Source organism: Bos taurus, chromosome 9 (genome assembly GCF_002263795.3).
Source record: "Bos taurus isolate L1 Dominette 01449 registration number 42190680 breed Hereford chromosome 9, ARS-UCD2.0, whole genome shotgun sequence".
NCBI classification, from domain to species: Eukaryota; Metazoa; Chordata; class Mammalia; order Artiodactyla; family Bovidae; genus Bos; species Bos taurus.
This window is the reverse complement of record NC_037336.1, coordinates 11642918-11664611: the sequence shown is the minus strand read 5'-3', so window position 1 is coordinate 11664611 and position 21694 is coordinate 11642918. Positions and strand designations below refer to the sequence as shown.

Here is a 21694-nt window from a genome sequence, read left to right as displayed (position 1 = left end):
AGGAGCCTGGTAGGCTGCAGTCCATGGGGTTGCTAAGAGTCGGACACGACTGAGCAACTTCATTTTCATTTTTCACTTTCATGCATTGGAGAAGGAAATGACAACCCACTCCAGTGTTCTTGCCTGGAGAATCCCAGGGATGGAGGAGCCTGGTGGGCTGCCGTCTATGGGGTCGCACAGAGTCAGACACGACTGAAGTGACTTAGCTGCAGCAGCATATATACACACAACTGAGTCACTTGGCTATACAGTAGAAATTAACACAACACTGTAAATCTACTATACTTCAATACAAAACATAAGTGTTAAATAAAACATAAAGTTGCACGTCCAAAGAGCAAAAGAAATCCTTGGGAAATTTTAAAAAAAATGGTAAATAAGAATATTAAAAATTTGAGGTCTTTCATTTTCACCCTTCTACTTTCCATCTTTAGAAAATCAGATGAACAGAATTTGAAATATATAAGAAAAGCCTAAAATGTGTACTGGTGAAGGGAAATTGATGACCAAGATTCACCAACCACAGCACAGCATTACCTGTATCTTAGGGCATCTAAGGAGTTAACTGAGCTGGGTCAAGCACAGTATTTAAAGATTCTGTTGCCAAAAAATAAATGTTAATGAGCAGGTACCCAAGCATTAACAGAATGAAAATGTGAACCAAATGAGGGATAGGAGTTATGCACATGTTATTGATACTAACTTGACATTCTTAGCAAAGTCAGTCACTCTGCCTCTCATTTTTCCCGTTTTTGTTTATTATTCTCAAGGCATTGTCCTAACTTGACTGCACAATAAAAGAACGACAGTCCTGAGAGTTTGAGTTAGAGAAGCATTAGGTGTTAATGACACAAAAATGTTTTGATTTTGGTTCAGCTGCAGGCTACAGATTGAATGTCTGTGTCTCCCATCCCCCCAGTTAATATATTGAAACCTGCATTGTGTGGGACTTGGAGCCAGGGCTTTGGGCAGGTGATTAGGTCATGAGGGTGAAGCCCTCATGAATGAGGTTAGTGCCCTTATAACTGCTACTGCTACTGCTAAGTCACTTCAGTCGTGTCCGACTCTGTGCAACCCCATAAACGGCAGCCCACCAGGCTCCCTCATCCCTGGGATTCTCCAGGCAAGAACACTGGAGTGGGTTGCCATTTCCTTCTCCAATGCATGAAAGTGAAAAGTGAAAGTGAAGTCGCTTAGTCGTGTCTGACCCTTAGCGACCCCTCCGTCCATGGGATTTTCCAGGCAAGAGTACTGGAGTGGGGTGCCATTGCCTTCTCCGGCCCTTATAACAGAGACCCCAAAATGTGTGCCTGCTCCTTCTACCATGTGGGGTTACAGAAAAAGATGGCCATCTATGAACCAGGAAGCAGACAATGCTGGTGCCCTGACCCTGGCTTCCAGCCTCCAGAAGCAAGTTTCTGTCATTTACAATCCACCCAGTTTATGGCATTTTTGTCACAGCAGCCCAGATTGACTGAGACATTACACCCTGTCAGGTGGAGACAGATAAACACGACCAAGATTGCAGAGCTAGTAACTCTTTTCCTGGAGGGAAAACAACTGGATACAGTTGAAAACAAACCTGACATTTTCCTCACTAGACCAGAAGTGAATTCAGAATATTAAATACTTTTCCTAATATACCTTGAGGCTTCTGTGATATGAAAGCAGTAAGATAATTTCATACTGGCAATAATTATTTTCCATTCAAACGAGGATTAAAAGAATACAAAAATTAAACACGGAGCTGACATCCCAAAATGAATACAATTAGGTGGATTCAACTGGTGCATTTTAGAACAGAATAGATCTGAAATTTAGCACCGGAACTTTAAAAATGAGTGATCTCATCCAAATTCTTTATTTAAAGGGTCAGGATGTAAATCCTTAGCTAGTGGCCACATGGCTTCTAAAGCCACAGTGAAGATCAGAGCCTCAAACTTTCTGCTCCAAACTCTTTCTGTCTGGTTCTACTGTAGATGAAATTTCGATTCCCATTTTGTAAATAAAAGAAAAAGAAGACGAAGAATCTGATCATGCAAGCGGTGAGGCCCTGAGTGGATTGTTTGTTTCAGGAAGAACAGACACTGTCACACTCCATTTATTCACACTTGAACAGACCAAGTCCAACCTCCAGGGATTCGAGCATCCCTGCTACAATAAATGGTTACCTAACAGGTGGTGCCACCTGGAGGCAGCCATGTATGGTGTTTAACCAACAAGGACCCGCATCACTGTGCATTAGATATGGTCTAGAGACAGGGCTCTTAGTTCTGCAGTTCTCCTTAAGCCAGGAAGATTCTGTCTGCAAATTTAAATCTGAAATTCTACAGTAAAAGGCTCTTGATAATGCTTCTTGAAATCACCCCTAAAATAGAACAAAAGGAGAGAAATACTGTATGTCCCTGGTACCTAAATTTTTGAAAAGTTGATTTCAGCTGAATTTCTCTGCAAACAAGTTCACATTTTTTGAAAGATGCTAAGCAGTCAAGCAGTTAAGCAGTCAAGTTCTAAATCAATCTGAGGAAAGAAAAACATTTTTATAGATTTTACAGATCAAGAAAAAAATCTACTTTTTGCTTCCCTGGTGGCTAAGATGGTAAAGAAACTGCCTGCAATGCGGACGACCTGGGTTCTATCCCTGGGTCAGGAAGATCCCCTGGAGAAGGGAATGGCAACCCACTCCAGTACTCTTGCCTGGAGAATTCCATGGACAGAGGAGCCTGGCGGGCTACAGTCCATGGGGTCACAAAGAGTCAGACATGATTGAGCAACTAACACACACTTTTTGCTAAGTTAAAGACAATAAAAACAAAATAAAACATAGAACCCTGGAAGGCAGGGGTGAAAATAATTGTATTAGGAATACATTAAACAATTCTGATGAGAAAAGTTAAACACCTTGGAAGTACAGACCAGTACTTTCAATTTTAGAATGAGACACTTTTCTTTAACCTTTATATTTTCCTCTCAAAGCACTGCAAGACAATGCTGATACGGAAAATCACTTTTCTTGTTTTCTTGCAACCCAATGCATCATAATCATGTTCACATAGAATTCCACTATCTGTAAAATACTTTCAATTAGTTGGGAAGGAACCATATTTTGACTTACCAATAATAGCATTTGTAACCAAACACTAGGAGAGCATATGACTGGGAAAAACAGGTAAAATGTCAATTAAACAAAATATGTAAGAACGGACTTGTAATAGACCCTCAGATCACACACACATTCACACTCAGATCAACACATACACACACATACACAGGACTAGCAGATTTCATTGTTATAAGCCCTTTACATGCTTTATATTAAATTAACAAATACAACGATAATAATATCGTTGTATATAATAAAAATCAACGAGCTTTTCACATCAGAAAAAATATCCTCATTAAAGAAGGCACATTTTCCTTCGCATTTGTTTGTCTTTACTTTTCCAGAAGACAGATCTCTCCCAGGCTTCCTCCCTTCCAACTCCATCCTCCACCTAGTCCATATTAGGACCATGTTAAACACCTCCCCCACCTCCTGCAATGCTCCTGCCATTCACTTCCCCTCCTCTTCTTCTCTACCTTATTCTCCTAAACTTACTCTTCAACCCCCAGAAACTTCTCCTTCCAGGGTGGTGGGTTCAAAATTGCAGGGAGCTGACCATCAAAATTGCAGGGAGCTGACCACCAGCTGGTGGGGGAGAAAATCATACAAGCAGCTCTACCTCAGCTGGATGGTGGTGTGGCTGTTTCGTCACTCAGTCATGCCAGACTCTTTGTGACCTCATGGACTGTAGCCCTCCAGGGCCCTCTGTCCATGGAATTTCCCAGGAAAAATATATGGGAATGGGTTGCCATTTCCTTCTCCAGGGGAAATCTTCCTGACCCAGGGATTGAACCCACATCTCCTGCATTGGCAGGCAGATTTTCTTTTTTTTTTTTTAAACCACTGAGCCACCAGGGAAGTCCCATTCAGCAGGATAACAAGTGCAAATAGGCCCCAGAGATAGGACAAAGGACAGAGTTAACATCCCTGCCACAGTGAGTTAATGAACTTCTCTCAGAGGAAGAGACATCTGAGCTGTACATTGAAGGTTAAAGAAAATGCTCAACAGATGAGCAAGAGACAAGGCATTCAAGACTGTGGGCTGAAGCTTCCCCAAAATCTCTCCACTAAGTATGCAGATGGCTGTACCTCTAACTCTTCATTGTCTGGAATATGTATCTGATTCTTTATGTCTGTAACATCTGCAGTCTGGAATGTTTTACCTTACTCAATTGTATGTTTAAAGTTCACAATAAAAAAAAACAAAACAAAACAAAAAAACACTGGCTTTCTCTCAGTGCAGATTCTGCCAGGGGTCCACCTGGCAGCAAGATCCGTCAATATAGTATAGGAGGAAACCAGGGGACCACAGTGTCCCCCTGCCCCACTGGAAGTCTTGTGAAACGAGTGAGAAAGTATAGCAGAGATGGACAGCCAAAGTCATATGATGCTATAGTACTCCTCTTAGTGCTTAATCTAAACTTAATCTAAATTTAATCTTTTCTTTGCATCTTTTAGTCAACTCTTCTTTCTTCTGCCCCTTAAAGATGGTTTCTCCCAAGAATTCATCTTTGATGTAGAAGCTTATAGCCTTGTACGAGGACCTCCCAAACTCCTGACTGACATGAACATATCACCTCTAGTGGGTAACTCCTATCACGGTAGCTCTAATATCAGTGCTCTGCTGTGCTGTGCTGGTCGCTTCAGTTGTGTTCGACTCTGCGCGACCCTATGTACCGTAGCCCACCAGGCTCCTCCTGCCATGGGATTCTCCAGGCAAGAACACTGCAGTGGGTTGTCATGCCCTCTTCCAGGGGATCTTTCTGACCCAGGGATTGAACTCAGGTCTCCTGCATTGCAGGTGGGTTCCTTATCATCTGAGCCACCAGGGAAGCCCTCCAGTCTCAGCACCGTTTCTGAATTTCAATTCTGAATTTCTGATGTATTTCTTCCATTGTCACCTAAGAAACCTAACCAGCCCCTTGGAGTTCATAACAAGTTGGAGGATTCTGATGGTTTTATTCTATGTCTCCTTGGCTGGGCCACAGTCCTGGTCATTCAATCAAACACATGTCTAGGTATACCTTGTAGGTGTGATTAGAGGACATACTCGGTTGACTTTAATAAGGGGGACTATTTCAGACAATCTGGATGATTTAAAGGCTTCAAGGGCAGAACTAAGGCCCCTCTGATTGGGGGTACTCCCCCGTGTGGGCTGCAGCTCTAGCCATTCCTGAGGGCCTAGGCTGTCCAAGCTCAGGGCTGCCCTGTGGATTTCGGACCTGCCCCATAACCACAGAAGCCTGGTAATAAATCTCTTAATGTCTGTCTCCTACAGATTCTGCTCCTCCGGCTGAACCTGACCAGAAGAGCGTCACAGATCCCAAGAGGTCTTCTCTCCTAACATCCCATTTCTGTTAAAGGGGCTGTCACTATTCCATGATTGAACGTGGTTATCTTTGTGTCTCTCCCAGCCTCATCTTCTCCATCCGTTCCTTCCTTCTTGCTTCCATTACTCTCCTTATGTTGAGATGCTTGTCATTTCAGCTGGGGTCTATACAACCACAGCAGATTAACTTTCATAAAGATGTTGGTCGTTGGTCTCTGGCTCCAACTCTGCCTCATCTGCCTCTCTATGTTCCCCCATAGCAACCTTCTGCGCCAACCAGGCTGCCTCCAGCCTGTTCCTGATGTATGAGCTGATGTTTTCTGCCTCCAAGCTGTACTTTATCCTACTTACTTGAGATGACCCCTGCCATTCCTTTAAGATCACCTCAAGCATATGTACTTGCAACCGAGTCAGACCAGCCTAAGCTACAGTGACCCTGCTCTTTCTACTCCTGTACTGGTGGCTTCCCTAAAAATTACTTGGTAATTGACTATAAACTGCTCTATGAAAACGCTTAGATGAAAGTGATAGACTTTAATAAAATCCTTTACTTACATGTAATTTTTCCTCTGGATATGCTTTCATGCCTCTCCCCTTAGCACCCTCCTGGTCAGAGTGCTTTGTGAGACACCAGTTTCTCCCAAAAATACTTACTGAGTGAGCCACTGACTGAATCTTGTAACTAAATCCGAGAGCATTAACTGTGCATACACCTTCACAGATTAGCCCAAAGTGGTTCCTAATCATTGGCCAATCCGATTAAAAAAATAAAATCCAGAACACACTGCTTCTGCACTCTTAGTTTTACGCCAAGTTTAAAGTGTGAAGGGCAAAAAAAAAATACACTTTTTGAAAAGAATCTAAAAAAAAAAAAAAAGTGGATATATATATATGTAGCTGATTCACTTCGCTGTTCAGCAGAAACAAATACAACGTTGTTAATCAACTATACTCAAATAATTTTTTTAAATATACTTTTTACTTCAGTAGAAAAATAATTTCTTACTGCCCATTAATAATAAGCACATATAAGAAGCAAGAGGCCACTTCACTCAGTTGGTTAAACATGAAGATGTTGTGAAACCAACAGATGTTAAGATTCCTTTTGAGACAAATGACTTAAACTAAATTGGGGATTAGGGAAGGGGAAGATAAAAATCATGACATATTACAACCATCCTAAGCATGTTTATGGCTTCTTTCTGTGGATGAGCCCTGCTTCTGAAGTTGGGTGAAGTGTTAACTGGAACTAAATCAGGAATTAGTTCTATACAAGTGTTAACCAGAATATAAAATAAACATACAAACAAAACACAAGTCTTATGCTGAAGACTTTGCTACCGTATAAAAGCCTCTACATGCCGCTCAGATTTTGATGTAGAGGTTATTTAAAAAAAAAAAAATGTAGAAAAAAGCAAGAAACAAAGTGTTGATTTTACCACACATATTACATGGTTAGTCTTCGAAGAGCAGCACTGCTTGTGAATATATGCAACTACGACTACCCTTTTCTAGAAGATTCTCAGAATGGCTTTGATACAAGGTTTAGCAATGACAAACAACACTTCTAATTTCAGCCACATCTTCTGTGGCAACAGCATACGAGTGAACAAGAAAATGAGTTAGGGGGAAACAATGACCAGATAACACTTCTCCACATGAACTATCTGAAAGCACAAAATAAGTCTATTTCAAAATATTATTTAGACCCTTAAAATGTGTGTTTTCTTTTAATCTAAAGATAGTTAAAACATACTTATCATTTGAGAATTTTGATTAGTTTCTCTGAAATACGGCTGAGAAAGATCTTCAAAAATAGGTAGTCAGGAAACCAAAAAAAAAAAAAAAACCCAAAACTATAAACTGTATTAAATAAAGCAGTTGAAATGAGTCATCATTAAGTTATTTACACAAAAAAGTTACATTTCTCTGGCCTTTGCCTGACTATAATACATGAAAGGCAAAATTTTTGGAAACTAACATGATTTACAATTTTAAAAAGTAATGAAAATAAACTTTTAAATTTCTAAAATCTATGTCCATATAAAAGTATTCATATTTATTTGTATATAAACGGGTTATGTGATATGCAAAACAGTTGATACAATTTTAAATACAAATCAAATTGCTTTAAAGAAAAATATAATTTTGTGATAACATTACGAGGTATGTTTGAGTTGAAGCACTGCTCAATTTCAAACCCAGTTTTAAAATCTTGTAAGCCTAGGTCTAAAGTTATCATATTTAGACATTACAATTTTATAAATACACCTACAGCAGCAACATCCTTCTGTAAGTACTTCATCCACTACATTACTTTTACTTTTTTTTTCTTTTTCATTCCAATATTAGTACTCTAATAATAAAGTATAATATACCTTTGCAAAAACTGTTGACACATTTTTTGAATGCTTCAGACAAACAGGAATTTGGCTTTTGGTTTTAGTTTCATAAGATGTTATATATCAACTAACAAACTCCTGTAAGGACTCAGTAAATCCGTATACAGAACACAGACTTACCGTGTTTATCTTGAGAAAATGAAGAATCAGCATTAGGTTGTCCTCAGAGGAAAACTGAAGCCAAAGAAGCTTTGACCTGGCTTAAATAACTTGTGCTGCCTCGGGGAGAAATATCAGAGCTCTGACAAACCTTTCCTTTCTCTCTCTCTCCCCCCACAACCCTCTCTCCCCCGCCCCTCTTCCTCACACTTACAACAGGATGATTAAACTGCTTCTGCCCGGAGTGTTTCTTCCAGAGCCTATTATATTATACGACCATGAAGTGAAAAATCACTCAGTAAATTTGCTATGCATCATCTCATAATTTGAAAACTGCTAAATAGCACAATTTGAAAGCTGCTACATAGTCACAAATTTTTAAACAAACTATATAATGAAGACGTATTTAAATCAAATGAACTGAAAGTCTGTTTGTTAATCTATGAAATACCATGTAGCTTCTCTAGTATTTAATAAAAATTCAAGAAGTAAAGCTCCGGGCTTAACACATGATTTCCCGGGTAAATCTGTTTAAAGGGCTTTTAGAGGGGCAAGAGGAAGGTCCCGTGCGGATGTCTTGCCCTAGTGCCTGTAATGCACACGTAATATGCCCAGGCATCAGCAGCATCACCTTCCAGACGCACTCAGGGCTTCTCCCGCACCCCACCCTGCCAGGAGGCAGCTCTAGGGCAAGGGAGATGGGAAGGCATAGAAGAGGTAAACAGCCCAACTCTTGCTGAACATTTTTCACACACCAAGCTCACTGCTTCCCACACATTTCTGTTCCCCCTACTCAAATTTGCTGGCATTGCTGGGCTTGCTGTGTTTTACAAGAATGAGGACACAGGCCCCAGACTTCAGTAGCAGTTAGTATTTACACGCAAAACTACCATCAGCAGCAACATCAAACCCTTTAATGCCACTTCCAAGTAAGTCTGCTTCCTTTCAATCGAAGCCCTTTCCATGAAGATGGGAAAAACGGCAGTGACAGAACCATCTTACTAGGATCATGTTTGTTTTTTGTTTTTTTGGATAAGAAACAAGCATTATTTGAAAGATAGGAACTTCTTTTTTTGTTTTAAGCAGATCCTTTTCGGAGTTGGGGGTAAACTGTTACAAAGAACCAAGCAAAAATATCTTTAAAATGCTGTTATTACAGTTACCCCAGTGATACAATATTTTAACACTATTCTATTTTGGGTTATGAAATTGAGTATGTGTAGCTGCTTGTTTTGACCATGACCGTGTTTCTTCCTATCGTCTCTTCTCACCTTAAAAATGAACATGAATAGGTGAGATGTAGCAGGGTGATCCTCCTCACTAGTAACACAGGACAACCCTGGTTTGTGACCACTGTTGTAACATGTGATTAATAATGTTTCCTTTTCATTCACTAAGACATTCCAGTCTGAATGATAAATTATGTAGTCCACATACATATACCAATATAAAAAGGAGAGCAGTAACAAGTTAAACAACTAAACTACACTTGCCTCAAAACATTTTTATGTGACATTGTGAAATTTCATTTAGACAGTTATTCAAATCACAAGGCATGAAAACACCAAAGAACAGAAGCCCGTGGAACTCAAGAGTCTAGCCTGGAGGCCCTGTGGGGCACAGGGCGTGCGTTCCAGCGCTCCTGGAACTTGGGCTGCTTACCTGGGTCTTCTGCATGGGGAAACGTATGTTTGTGCTGACGGAGCCACCTCTGTTGGCACAACTGAAGCACTTAAACTTGAGGTCAGAATAACTGAAAAGGGACAAGGTTATAACAGAACTTTCTAATATAAAACAGCACATATGTGGGCAGTCTTTCAAGACCAGCAGGGAACCCCTCAAACTGCTACTCTGCTTCTTTTGGATGTTCTTCAGAGTGACCCTGGACATCCTGCCATGAGAACTGGGTCCCTCCAATCAACAGCAGCTGCCCTCAAAGGATGAAGCCCTTCCACTTTGGACAACGTAATGCTGTCTGTTAAGAGCATGTCTTTAATAAGATGTGTTCCGTGTGCGGCCAAAATGAGGAGCATAGAGAAAAATCAACCAAAGGGATCTGGAGATGGGTGGGCACAGACCTTACTGACCACTGTGTGCATCAGAGCAGCATGCGGAGGGGATTGAGGGGGGTCCTCCTCTGTAACAGAATGTTCTGGACAATGATGGAAGGCCAAGAGAGCAGTCCAGCCTTAGCCCCAGTGGGAACTGGATGGCACAGAGAGAGGAGGCGGGAGAGGGGCCTCCCTGAGCAAGTCCTGCATGTCTGGGCAAACCAGGACCAGCAGACATGATCTCACCGGGCCTGTGGCTGGCACAGCCGCCCACCTCTGCCCGTGCGGGGGTTGCGGGAACCCACGGGCTGGGTGTCCATCCTGCAACTCGAGGGGGAAACGCTGGGCAGAGGCCAAAGGAGCAGACACTGCGGGGGCCCTGCCCAGTCCCCTGGGCAGTTCCTGTTCCCAGATGCAAGACTGCTTCTCCTGGCAGGACCCGTGACTCTATGGGGCCCTGGCCGCTGTCGGCTGGGCCCACACAGTAAAGAGGCTTCAAGTTCCAGGAAGCTGAGGACCCTGGAAGCAGTGCCCAGTCGATGAGCAGTGGGACTTGCTGGATCAACGCCAGCTTCTTCACCCTCAGGGCGACACCTCTACACTGTCTCCCATAGTACCCCAATGGGCTGGAGCCCCTTGCCGAGGGCACCCATCCACTAAATAACGCACTTTATACTGACTGCCTTTTCCTGCCTCATTGCCCTAGAATCACCTCTAAGTAAACTCTCTGCACTCAGACTTTTGACTCGGGGTCTGCTTTCAGGTGAGTCCAACCCACACAGCTGCCAAAGAGAAGCTTACTTCATTTTTTAGAGCTGGAGAGATACCTGGTTTTAGCAGATGTTTGGGAAATGAAAAAATTTTTCTTAGTCAATTCATTAGTATTTTACAAAGATTAGAATAACATAAGTTTTACTTGACATAAACTATAATGACAAGCTTTCCATAGACGCATGTGAGAAACACACATACAGCAGTTTCCTTCAGCTCTTCGTCCTTTATCGTGTGGACATTCATGCACGGCTGTCTACCTCAACTACTTCTAAAGGTATGAGCAAACCTCCATCGGGGCTCCCCCGGTGGCTCAGTAGTAAAGAATATGCCTGCAATGCCAGAAGCACGGGTACAACCCCCGGGTTGGAAAGATCCCCTGGAGGAGGGCATGGCAACCCACTCCAGTATCCTTGCCTGGAGAATCCCAAGAATAGAGGAGCCTGGCGGTTACAGTCCATCAGGTTGCAAAGAGTCACACACGACTGATGCAACTCAGCACACATGCACGCAAACCTCCATCAACAGGGAAATATATATCAACGGTCTGTTTCCTTGTCATAATGTAGCAAAAAGAAGTAGAAACTACATCAGAAGGGAAACTAGAGTAAGAAAACGTTAAAAGATGTGCATAAACCACACAGAGATCACAACGGATGCCTCTGGCAATCTCAGGGCAGAAAAAGGGGGGCTCCAGAGGTGTATTAATGGGAGTAAGAATGGGGCTTGACCTGTGGGCCAAGGAGGTGAGACTCCTGGAGGGGAGAAGTCAACACCTGCACTAAAGACAAGGTGTACTCCTTGGAAGCCGGTGGAGGGGCACCAGGGGTCCCCACCACCAGGGAGTCTCACGGGACTGGGGGGCTGTATGAGGAGCCTCCCCCACACCAACAGCAAGTCCTAAATCAGGTAATCTTTACCATCAGCTACAGAAGGCCTGGTGCCACCTGAGAAGGAACTTTCTAACTCCCCCAATCTCCCCTTAACCAGCTTGTTGATGCCCCAAAGGCCTCCTTTTAAGGAAACTACATTCATTACACAATTAGAAATAAAACACAAACACCCGGAGAAAAAAAAATGATCACTTATAAAAAAAAAAAAAAACACAAACACCTGGCCAAAGAAACTAAATACATCTCTCAGCATAAAAGCAAGTGATCATATGCCTTCTAAATTTTTTGTGTATCTTAAATAGTGCTTAATGAATAACTTTTTAAAAAAGGGAATCATTGCCAATGAAAAGACATATATATCCGAATCCTTTTGAAAAGGAGAAGATAGTTAACAAGTCTTTATTTAAAATCTAAGTACTTCTCTTTATCCTAACATTTTCTTACATTTACTCTTGCCTTTCCCCACTTGCCGGTCGTTTGTTCCAAAGGAACAGGAAAAGCTTTTGACCTGCTGATCAGATCATTCTGCATCTCTGTTTAGAACCCTTCCTTGGCATCCTGCTGCGTTTAAGATGAAACCAAGCCTTTAGGCATTGTCCTGAGGCCCCTTCTGACCTGCCCCCCACCTGCTCTCAGGGAGGCTCTCACACCATCTTCTCCCTTCCTCCCTAGACTACAGGGTCTTGCCCTTTCACCTTCTTAAAATCTGTATCAGCTTTCCCAGCACCAGTCTTTACCCATACTGTTTCTTTTGCTGAAATCTCCTCTCCCCGCACCCATCTGCCTTGACTGCCTCATCTCGTCCTGCAGGTCTTGGAGGAAACCTCATGGCCACCATCCCAGGGGGCCCCTTTCAGAGCTTTCCCAGGACCTGCAAACCTTCAGAACACCCAATGTGCTGAGAAGACCTCTGTGTCTGCCTGTTACACTTTAAGGTCCTGAGAAGACCTCCTGTGTCTGCCTGATACACTGGAAGGTCCTGAGAAGACCTCCTGTGTCTGCCTGATACACTGGAAGGTCCTGAGAAGACCTCCTGTGTCTGCCTGATATACTGGAAGGTCCGGAGAAGACCTCCTGTGTCTGCCTGTTACACTGGAAGGTCCTGAGAATACCTCCTGTGTCTGCCTGATACACTGGAAGGTCCGGAGAAGACCTCCTGTGTCTGCCTGTTACACTGGAAGGTCCTGAGACCTCCTGTGTCTGCCTGATACACTGGAAGGTCCGGAGAAGACCTCCTGTGTCTGCCTGCTACACTGGAAGGTCCTGAGAAGACCTCCTGTGTCTGCCTGCTACACTGGAAGGTCCTGAGAAGACCTCCTGTGTCTGCCTGATACACTGGAAGGTCCGAAGAAGACCTCCTGTGTCTGCCTGATACACTGGAAGGTCCGGAGAAGACCTCCTGTGTCTGCCTGATACACTGGAAGGTCCGGAGAAGACCTCCTGTGTCTGCCTGATACACTGGAAGGTCCGGAGAAGACCTCCTGTGTCTGCCTGATACACTGGAAGGTCCGGAGAAGACCTCCTGTGTCTGCCTGATACACTGGAAGGTCCTGAGACCTCCTGTGTCTGCCTGATACACTGGAAGGTCCTGAGACCTCCTGTGTCTGCCTGATACACTGGAAGGTCCGGAGAAGACCTCCTGTGTCTGCCTGTTACACTGGAAGGTCCGGAGAAGACCTCCTGTGTCTGCCTGATACACTGGAAGGTCCGGAGAAGACCTCCTGTGTCTGCCTGTTACATTGGAAGGTCCTGAGAAGACCTCCTGTGTCTGCCTGTTACATTGGAAGGTCCTTACAAGGGGAAGGGAGATGCAGGTCTGAGTAAGAGTGGCATAATGGCTTTGAGGGTGGAAGAGGGCTGAAGGTGAAGGAGTGACAGAAGCCCCAAGAGACTGGGAGGCAAAGAAGTGGATTCTCCCCTGTAGCCCCAAGAAGAAACACAGCCCAACCCACATCTTGACCTGCTTTGGACTTTTGACCTCCAGAACTGCAAGATAATACACTTTGTTGTGTTTTAAGCAACTACATTTATTACAGCAGCAAAAACAAATTCATACACTACTCCTACAAGATTACTCAGAAAGTTATTACTCTGCAAGAGACTTCCCTCAACTTTTCTTTCATTTAAAAGATGATCTCATGATCCAAATCCTAAGAATAATTATAGAAGGTTTCCAAATAATTTTTTTAAAAAATTACCATTTGTAAGGAGGATTTCTCAGGCCAAGAAACGTAATTTACTATAGATGCTGTAAGTTCACACCTACAGACAACAGAGTCATTGGTAATTAGAACCCATTCAGTCAAATGTTTGTTAAGCCCGCCAAGAACAATACACATAAAAACTGCCTTTTCTCCTATCTTTAGATGTATACATGCACACACATTTCCCCTTAAGACTCTACACAGACCTACGCTGAAATGCTAACACCACCACTAGATAATATTTGGCAAGTTGTTAATCTTAAGTTTCCTTTTGTGTAAAGGGGAAATAGCTTAGTTTTCTGGGATAAATAGAAATGATGTAAAGCACCAAGGGCAGGGTCTGATACCTAAAGACAAACAGCTGTTACATTAATAATAACTTGGTATTTATGCATTTTTACTTGAAATAATATTGCACTGCAGACCATTTGCATTTTCTCACAAATAAGGGTTCTAATAACATTTCCATATATGCCTGAAATGGAGAAGGAAATGGCAGCCCACTCCAAGATTTTTTCCTGAAAAATTCCATGGACAGAGGAGCCTGGTGGGCTATAGTTCATGGGGGTGCAAAGAGTCAGACATGGCTAAGCACACACACATATTCCTGAAAAATGGTTGCTAATAGGAAAGCCATTTTATAAGGAACCTAGAGACACAGCGTTCTGATTAGAAGCCAGGCGATAAAATACAACACAAATTAACTTTAATACAACACTTAACCTTACACAAAAGGGCTGTATCATTGGAATTTGAAGAGTCAACCCAACGCTGACAGGGAAATAGTCCTCCTTTAGCCTCGTCACTCCCGTTAAAGCAAGCATACATACCTGATAAACTTCACACAACTTCTGCTAAAAATCCATGAAAACAACTGCATGTTAAAAGTAAGTTTGCATAAGTAAGTAACTGCCTATCACATGTAAGTTTGAATGTAGAGAATGTAAGATTCTTCCAGAAAATTGGGTAAAACAAATTTTTTACGTTGGGTCATTGTCAAGATTTTTAACAGTAATTTTTCACACATGTACTTGTGGAGAAAGGTGACTTTATAAACATAATAACATATATTTGAAACCCAACCTTTGTAATTAATGTCTTCTGAGCATTATTTATTTCACATGACCCTTGAAGGAAAAGTCTTGTCATTTAGACAGGTAAACTTTGTTATTTTACATATGAATTAGAAGAAATGCAAGTCCAAGTATAATAATTAATTAAATTCCCTGTCCTAGAAAGGTTTTGGTGACTCTATGACTCCATGAATGCTAAATGTTAATTTAATAAACTGTCATTTATGCTGGATTACGTTACTACTTGAAACATTCAGTATTAAGCAGGGCCACTGAAGATGCGTCTGACTGACCAGGTATTATTTGAAAAGGTCATCATTCAGAAAAATAAGGCGAATGGCTTTCTAATGATATGACTTAAGGAACCAGACAGACTTAGCTGGTGCCTTACCTGTCACTTAGCTGGTGCCTTATATGTCACTTACATGCCTTAAGTGACATATTGGCCTGAGCATATCTCATCAGAGCTGATGGTAGTGCTGGGGCTGGGCTCTGCACACTGCGGGCGATCAGCGTGTCATCTGAAGACCAGCTATGCATGGAGCCAGCATACAGGCAGTTACGAACCAGAAGCTTGGTGAAGCGTGATGAGTGAGAAGGTCACAGGCGCTTAAGCCTCCACATTCACCTTTGCCCCTATGTCTCCTCCCACGAGGCAAAGGGTGTCTCTCTAGTCTGGTCAGCTGCCTCTCCCTCTTGCCTTCTCAAGGAAGCTCTAGGAAGTAATTCTCTCTCCATTTTTAACCTTAAAGTTTTCCTTTCATTAGAATATACGTTTTTCAAAACCCATACTTTTTCCTGACAAACTTAACAGGCCCCTCTTCTGTGTTCATATCTTAAGAAATTACATTTAAACAATGTTTCCTGTATCCGTCCCCATATAAACTCTAGGTATGTTTGGTATCTTGCAAGCAAGAATTTCTCCACAATTTATCAAAGCAGCCTTGGCTAATCAGAAATTGTGGAATCTCAGTAGCCCCTTCTAAGCATTCTTCCATTTCTCATGCAAATATACAACATTACTTTGCATTAAGAACACTCACTGGAATGTTTCTGAGAATGATCATCACCCTGGAATTTTAAAGATCTCTCTAGCACTCGCCTCCACCTCCCCTATTAGACACCGTCTTTAATTCTATTTTGTTGAATTATATTTTCTGAAGGCTATGTTTCTTATCATCAGTATCAACACTATTTTTTCCTAACCCTAACTTCATCCGGTTCTATGAAAGGCAAAAGAGAATACATTCCTACAATTGCACAAACCCAGCTCTTGTTTTGCTACATAACTGTGCTGTACAGCCAAGAGGGGTGACACCTGTGCAAATGAATCTTCCTCACAGGGAGCAGCTGCTTTTTAGGGAGTCAGTGAATCACATGTGAAGGGTAGGGCTACACAAAAGTGAATCACAAAGTAATATAAGCCATTAATGGCTTGCTTTCTTCTTTTCTCAATCTCTGTAAATAATCTGACTCAATGTATTTTTGCACTTAGAAAAAAATTAAAAAAAACAAATCTTGAGTGGAATGATTGTCAATCACCAACATCAGAAATGTGGAATTATAACTAAGATGGTTATAGGCATATTTAATTTCAAGTTTATAGAAATGCTAAGTGTTCAATAGTACATATCTGTAAAACTCAAGTAAAGGAGGTTTGCATCAAAGTTTTTGAGACTTCCTGAGAACCACGAGAGCAAAGAGAAGTCCTTTCTTGGGAAGATCCCCAGAAAAGATCCTTTATTCTTCAAGCTACAGGCTAACTTGCACTCAGAATGAATCAGAGTTAGCTCAGTCGGATTTTGGTGCTGGATAAGACCCCCAGCTTGTCCTCTCTGCCATCCGGTTAGCTGTCCTTTACTCCACAGTCATGGACTGCACTGAAAACCCTGCTGTTTAAGCCCCCAGATGTGGACAGCTGGCCTTCAGGTTCTGGCTAATGACTCTGGAGGGGAGATGGAAGCAGTGTTTCAGATGATATTTGAGGATAACAAACAAGCATGGAACTTAGAGGAGAATGCTATTCTGCATTTGCTAGAAGCTTTGGGGAAATTTTATAGTAAAAGAAACATGAGTATATTGTCAGAGAAAGGCTAAAGCCTCATGAATTTTTAATGTAAAACTCAAGACTTCAAACAACCTTCCTTCTTTGCTGCTGTTTCGGGCTCTGGCCTCCATCCCGTCGAAGATGGGCTTTCTTTTGCCACTAGATGCGTTTCAAGGGAAGAGTTAGAGAAACATGAACATTTCTTTATCTGTCCCAGAAGCACACTTCCAAATTCCAGAAAGCAAGTAACAGAATTTTGAATCTTCTTGGAGATTAGTGGTTTGGCATTAAAACAGTTCTCATTTCATTCATTCCACAGATAGGAAATGATTATGCTCTGAAAATAGCAATAACGTCTGGATCAGCATAAAATGACATATCTCAGATATCAAGTCAACTCACTGGATGGAGAATGTCAACCTGTCTCTGGGGTATCACACAACAGCTTAATACATTGGGCTGTAACCACCTTCTAGAGTATGTGGAAGAATTAGGTCAGTGATGATATCCAACCTCCTTTATGTATGTTGAGACCAAGAACCATCTAGTATATATAATCCTAATCTTCTGGACATCAACAAGCTCTTATTATGTACATAATAAAAATGTCAAATGTGTGTTTTAAAACTAAAAATAGAATTGCCATAAAATCCAGCAATCCCATGCTTGGGTATATATATCCAGACCAAACAGTAATTCAAAAGGATACACATACCTCGGTAAATAGTGTTTACTGCAGCACTATTTACAAAATAAGACGTGGAAACAACTGAAATGTTCATTAACAGATGAATAGAGAAAGAAGTTGTGGTTCATATACACAATGAAATACTCCCATGGGCAGCAACACGGATGGATCTAGATAGAAGTCATCAACTAAGTTAAGTCAGAAAGAGTAAGACATTTTCCATATGATATCACTAACATGTGGAACCTAAAATATGAGACAAATAAACTTGTCTATGAAACAGAAACAGACTTACAGATATAGAGAGCAGACTTGGGGTTGCCAAGGGGGAGAAGGTAGGGGAGGACTGGGTTGGAAGGCTGGGGATTAGCAGATGCAAAGTGTTATCCATGGGATGGCCAAGCAACAGCACATACAGTGTAGCACAGGGAACTACACCCAATATCCGGTGATAAACCATGATGGAAAAGAATGTAAAAAAGAACGCCTTTATGTATAACTGAATCACTTTGCTGTACAACAGAATCTAATCCAACACTGTAAATCAACTACACTTCAGTGAAAAAGTGTGTTTTATCAGCAGACATGAGATTACACTCATGACCAATTTTTTGAAGGGGCAGGAAAAATGGATATAAATAGTGGGTACAGACCTGGAGACAGAAGAAAATGATAAACAGCCCCCAAATTCATCTAAACATAGCATGAAGCTACCGGGAAAGCATAGATGGTAGACGGAAATCTTCACTCTAATGTCAGGCAATCTGAGAAGCGGGAACATCCAGTGTCTTTTGTCAAGGTGTCCTCTAACCAAGAACATCACTGCAGCACAGTTTATCAGTGTGAAAAATGAACTGTTTATGATAACAGTGGCTTCATGTGTCTTTACTCACACAAAAGAAGAGAAACAGAATTAGGTTTTTGCATTTAAAGCAAAGAGAAACATCCAAAGGACAATCATTTTAAGAAACAAAAAATCTTTTCAAGCCCAAATAAATTACAAAGGCATTGCTCTGCAGGTTATTTCTGCTCTATGTTCTTTGAGTGTGAATACATATATTCTCTTGTTTTGAGGTATCAAATCCCAGTTATATCAATAATATCTACATCAAATGAAATCCTCTCTAATAAATTAATGTTCAAAAAAGGACATGTAAACTGTAATCCTTAAAGGAATTATTTGTAAGTACTGAACTGTGTAAACTTTACAGAGAGCACGAAATCCAGCACAGATTGACAAGAAATAATCCCATTCTTTTTCACCCTTGTATTTTCATTATGTCAAAATTATAAAGCGACACCTAATATCATTTAAAAATTTAAAAGAAAACCCTAGCTGTACAACATGAAGGTATTCCTTCCCACCACACTGCATGATCTTAGGATTCGCTGGAGACATCTTGGAGGGACAGTCACAACACATAATAGATTTTCCCTCCTATTTGGTTATGTAAATATATGAACTTTCCTTGGATGTTCAATATTTGAACAGGCCACTGAGCACCAAAAAAAAAAAAGGATTTTCAGTAAAAAAAAAAAAAAAAAAAAAAAAGAGAGTAAAAGCTGGGTTCTTTGCAGAAAGTAGCTGCAACAAAGACCTCGGCGGTGTCTGGACTTACTTCTGGGCCTTGACTGTGTGACAAGCTCTGAAAAAGGTCTGAAGAACAAAACAGGTTGCCGAGTATGCTGAGGTTTGGCTACAAAAGTGCCTAAACAGAGCTGTGCAAACTAAGCCCATCCAGCAAAATCTTTATTCTGATCTGCAAAAGAATCCTAGGGAAATTACAAATAAATCTCCTACAGTTAAAGCAATCAAAAGCAATTTTCACTCTTAGGAACTAACACAGAGCACGTAAGGATCAGCTGTAATAGCATCCAACGATGGCTCACATAACAGTTTCCTTTCTGGTTAAAGCGTAGGAAGTACTTTGTGGTCCTTACAATTATAACCACAGTGAGTACTTAAGAGCAGGATTACAGCTCAGATGAACTTCAGAAATACATTTAACAAAATAGAATTGAACCGTGAGAGCTGGCACCAGAATCTTCCTTTGTGAGAAAGTCCCTATTGAGAGGGAGAATGCTTTCATGGCCACGAGGGCAGACTGCAGCTGAGCAGTTGCGGTTCACATCTGAGCCAGGCCGTCACCATTCACTCTCCGCCCTGCAGTATTGGCACTGATAAACAGGAAAGACGCTATCAGAGCCCCCCATCACAGGCCTACATTAAACATTAAATAAATAGATGTTGGTGAAGCAACTTAGAAGAGGGATATAAGCACATCCTTGTTGTTGAGCAACATGGCAGATTCCCAGAGAAATAATGGACGAGCAGAGGGGAGAGAGAGAAGACCAAGGAGGAAAAAGTGGCAAAATCCTGCGTGTCTAGTGCTCTGACCACTTCCCACCATCTGCTTTCCTCCAGCCCCGCTCCCCGTGACATCTTCACCAAACGATGCTAAACTCAGGCATGCTGGCACATGCCAGTTTTGTTTTAAAAAGCAAAGACATGGGATTAACAGACACACAGTTATACATAAGATAGATAACCAACAAGGACCTACTGTAGAGCACAGGGAACTACACTCAATATTTTGTAATAACCTATAATGGAAAAGAATCTGAAAAATAATATACACACATATGTGTGTGTGTGTACGTATTCAGGTATATGGAAGATACATATGTGTAAATGTACATATATGTATTTATTTGAATCATTGTGCTGTACACCTAAAACTAATACAACATGCTAAATCAACTATACTTCAATAAAAAATAAAATTTAAAAAAAGACAAAGAAATGGCTCAACTTCACACACTGGTATATGTAAAATGGGGCAGAGGAATCTAAGGGTCAGAAGAGGCCACGAAAACTTAAAAGTGAGGAACAAACAGAAACCAATTTTTATTCGAGGCTTTGGAGCTGAGATAAACAGGTACTGGATCACACTGGCTATGTACAATTCTTACATAAGAAATACCAAGAGGGAAGGGACATATGTATACCCATGACCGATTCATGTTGATGTTTGACAGGAAGCAACAAAATTCTGCAAAGCAACTATCCTTCAGTTAAAAAATAAATAAAAATTTTAAAAAGAGATACAAAAATAACAAAAGAAGAGAAATCACCAGTATTTTCAGCCTCTGCTTAAAAAAATAACAAACAAAAACTCTCAAATGCTTTAATTCATTATAATGGAAGATATTTGAAGTCACTCCTGTGGGAGCTAGCCTGCTGTCCATCCCCTTCCACTGCAGTAAACTGATGCTAACGGCTGTTCAGCCAGCATCGCATTTCCCCAGGGCCTGTCCCCTAGCAGGTGGACATGGCTGTGTGGCTCGAGGCATGTGGACCTCTGGGGCGAGGCATTTAAGAAGCAGATATACTTTCTCCATCTGTTCTCATCCTTCCGCCATGTGGGTTCAGAGGACAACAGCATGAGACGTTAGGACCTTGGTACCTGAGCCACTGTGTGGAAGCAAGGGCTGTCAGCTACGAGCACCTGCTCATGCTACTGAAGGAAGAAGGAACATCGTTTTATTCAGTTTGAGAATTTGCACATTTTAGCATCAATTTTTACAGCAAGTAGAATTATTTAAACATATCCAGCTTTGAAGATGATAGCACAGCACGAGGGCTAAGAATAAGCATGGTAGCACCCTGAATGGACCAGTTACTGGCTGTGTGTTGCTGAGAAAATGACATTTAATCTTCTTGAGCTTATCCAGATAAGCTGGATATTCCTTATCCAGATAAGCTGGATATTCCTTATCCAGAAAAGAACAGTAATGGTGAAGTGAGGAAGTAAAAGCGCCAGTCTCTCAGTTGTGTGTGACTGTTTGTGATCCCATGGACATAGCCTGCCAAGCTCCTCCGACTATGGAGTTCTCCAGGCAGGAAGAAGTGGGTCATCATTCCCTTCTCCAGGGGATCTTGCCAACTCAGGGACCGAACCTATGTCTCCTGCATTGCAGGAAGGCTCTTTACTCTCTAAGCCACGAGGGAGGCCCCTGATAAGAATGGTTAC

General features: G+C 41.6%; 1 protein-coding gene across 49 annotated transcripts in view; it reads right to left on the bottom strand.

The window, feature by feature from the left end:
- Positions 1-21694, bottom strand: part of RIMS1 (regulating synaptic membrane exocytosis 1) — a 249200-nt gene that overhangs the window by 32834 nt on the left and 194672 nt on the right. Inside the window, exon 1 of one of the 49 annotated variants that reach the window (XM_003586450.6) lies at positions 7955-8105. The exons of 47 other annotated variants lie outside the window; for them this stretch is intronic. The gene's annotated coding sequence lies outside the window, so the exon portion shown is untranslated. Of the gene's footprint in view, positions 1-3598; positions 3732-7954; positions 8106-21694 lie in introns of those variants that run through there. One more of the 49 variants, XM_024996906.2, reaches the window with a different exon arrangement.